Source organism: Camelus ferus, chromosome X (assembly GCF_009834535.1).
Source record: "Camelus ferus isolate YT-003-E chromosome X, BCGSAC_Cfer_1.0, whole genome shotgun sequence".
In the NCBI taxonomy this organism is placed as follows: domain Eukaryota; kingdom Metazoa; phylum Chordata; class Mammalia; order Artiodactyla; family Camelidae; genus Camelus; species Camelus ferus.
In genome coordinates, this window is record NC_045732.1 from 101,174,664 (window position 1) to 101,178,036 (window position 3,373).

General features: G+C 31.1%; 1 pseudogene; it reads left to right on the forward strand.

The window, feature by feature from the left end:
- The first annotated feature begins 1,347 nt into the window (after positions 1-1,347).
- LOC116661909 lies at positions 1,348-3,025 on the forward strand (annotated as a pseudogene).
- The last annotated feature ends 348 nt before the right edge of the window (positions 3,026-3,373 follow it).

Consider the following 3,373-nt stretch of genomic DNA (forward strand, 5'->3'; position numbering starts at 1 on the left):
TTATTACTTTTGTATTCTTTGTTTTTTAAAGGATGGTATCACATTTATTGATTTGCGTATGTTAAATAATACTTATGAATCAGAACTAAATCCCACTTAACTATAGTTTATGATACATATAATATGCCATTTATTCAGGTTGCTAATATTTATTTAGAATTGAATATACATATAATGAAGGAAAAAGTTACATTGTAGTTTGAGAGCAGATTTATTTACTTAGAAATTTTATCTCTCATTTTGAATATGGCTTATGTTTAATGGAATTTATTTCAAAATGACGAATATAACTTTTGGTAGAACTGGATTTACTACAGTTTACTGATCTAGAACATAGTTATTATTTACAATTAGAGCACAAAATACTTGCCTTAAATGCCATATTATACTAAGAATGCCAACTGTTTCAGGACTGAGAAGCAAATTGCTTCCTAAAATGTATTTAGCTGTTTTTTTCTACAGAAACCCACATATACTGTTGTTTGTTTGTTTGTTTGCCCCTTAATTTAGGCACTGGGTATGGAACCCACGATCTTGTGCATAAGTTTAATTATTAACATCATTTTGGAACACTTAACAGGAGCCAGAAGTGTATGGATTATAAAGATGACTAGAAAATTTATACCTTCTAAGGACTGAAAAATTTCTGAGTGAAAGAATGGCAAAAATAAACATTTGTAAATATACAATAAGATTTTCTCTTTTGTAATTTTAAAGAAGAATATTAAATTACATTTGTTTTACTTATAATTCTGAATTACAATTAAAAAAAAATTCCCCACTTTGGGATTTCTTAAATTTGATTGATTATTTTAATCTAATTTTATTTCATAAATATTTACCATTTATTTATAAACATACCAAATGAACCAATATTTATTCTGCTCATTTTTTGAATATAGAGCTACTTAATATAAAGCACACAGATAAAAAAATACTTCGATATCCAAATCAAATTATGTTTCATTTTAATTACAAATGATAATGAAACAGTTATATCTTTTTTACAGGTTTTGAACACATTTCAATGAAAATTCCAAAACTTTAAAATTAGTTTATTTATTTAGTGCATTATTTATACTCTGTTCACCAATCTGGTATAAATTTGTGTACAAAAGGAAGGAGATTGGTTTTATTTCATACACCCCAAATTTAAATTATTTACAAAGATTTTGTGGGAATAATATTTGCAGATCATACTATAAAAATAAACATCCTATAGTTTTCATTTTAACTGGATGAATGAGAAGTAAGCACTGGCTGAATGTTACACTTGGGTTACTAGGAGACCACTCATTTTGTGATGTCAAAGCTACTCACGTTGAAAATCACTGTAATGGCCTAGCAGTTTATGTGTGCAGGCCTGCCAAAGCAGCATTTGAAGCTGCAGTGCTCAAAATCATGCAAATTAGAAAAGGAGCTGTAGAAAAAGTTACTTGAGATGGCACATGTTTCTTCAGAAATTCAAGATATGTCTCCTAAATATGGACCAACGGATTCAGGAAAGTCCAGTAGATCTCTGTTATGTGATCAAACATTCTCTGGGGACTGGGACATGTGGTCTAGGATTGAAGAAAATGCTTTTCAGACTTTGTGTGAATAATCCTTGATAAAAAGACCAGGTTACACACACTGTGTCTCTGAATCAAATGAAGATAATGATTTTCGTTCTCTGACATTTCCAAGAAAACTCGAAAATGGTTGGGAGTGACCAATTTCAATCCATCTGGTGGGATGATAATGGAACTTCATTAGTGATCGATGAAGATGTCTTTAAGAAGGAAGTTTTGGAAAGAAAGGTCCCTTTCAGAATATTTGAAAATGGAAGTATGAAAAGCTTACTTAGACAGCTTAACCTTTATGGGTTTAATAAAGTGCAGCAGAATTTTCAAAGATCTACTTCTCTAGCTGACTTCTTGGCAGAAGAAAAAGAAGTCTCTGTTTTAAGCAAGGTATTCGGAAATTTTCTCACCACTTCGTAACATATATAAAATTTTATTTTGTACATCAATCAATGGTAATATAAATGTAAAGTTAGATTTTGAAAATTGTATAAAACTACTTAGGCTAAAATTATTTTATCTAAAAAATGAGGACAGTGTGTTAAGTATTCAAGATTATGAGAAACTTTACTAGCAACTATGAATCTTATCAAAATGTAAATAAAGGTATTAAAGCTGCTTTTTAAAAGGGGCATTCACCGTTAATGCAAATGTTAACGTTTTAAATTTGATGACAATAATAATTAAAATTTTATTTTCCAAATAAGGAATTTCAAAAAATAGTCAGCAATGTTCACATTTTGATGATATTATCTTTGTATAGTAAGCATGAAATATGAGGTTTTATAGAGTAGGATTATTGTAGTGTTGTATATTTTTTGAAAGTATTACTAAAATCTTTCTCCTTTGTAGCTGCAGTTGTATAATAATCCAAATTTTAATGAGGCTGTCCCCAGCTTTTAGTGAGAATAAAAAGAAGAGTTGGGATTAAAAATGCTTCTCTGGTATCTTCATTGGCTCAAGATTTCAACAAGAAGCACTATAAATCAGGGGGTAATGTGGATAATCATAATTCTGGTTTTGTGTCTGACACTAGAGGAGAAAGTGCATTTTTACCTTCTGCAAATTTAAACATGCCTCTAATAAGAAAGCCCTCTACTAGCCACATAATTGGTGATAAAAGTACCCCGATGAGAGGTGATTTTTTCTCCTGCATCATCAATGTCAGTTTGACCACCAGAACAAATTGCAGTGGATCAACGTGTTATTTTAAACCATTTGACCACTTTCCATGTGCACTCACAAAGCAGCTACACTGAAGCAAATAGCCGTGTTGTGAATTTCATTGCAACACAAATTCTACTTCTCAGTACAGCAATATATCTCCCATAGAGACCAATTATCTTGGACTGATGGTTGATCCTTCTACTTTTCCATATAGATATCAAAACATATCGGCCAATGAAGGTCCTTTTTCTAGGCTTCAACCAGAAGAGCAACCCACAGGTTCCCAGTGCCAGTGATAGCTGATACATCAGCTACATCTCATTCACGGCCAACTCATCAGCCAACTGCAGGTTATGAACGTCATCCTAATTACAACTGATCTGCCATGGGACTACCAGATTATGCTAGATAACAAAGATTAAAGTTGATGTTGGCAAATGTCAACAAATATCTGCAATTTTCTTATTTGAACAATAAACCTACATGTGTACCTTTATTTTCCTAGTTTTTTAAAAAATACTTAAGAGTAAAGTGGGAGACTAAGTTACCATTTAAAAAAGGAAGAGATATTTGATTGATATGATCATGTGATAGAACAATGTGGGAGTAAATTTGAATAATTTCTTGTAAGGAAGAAAAGAAAA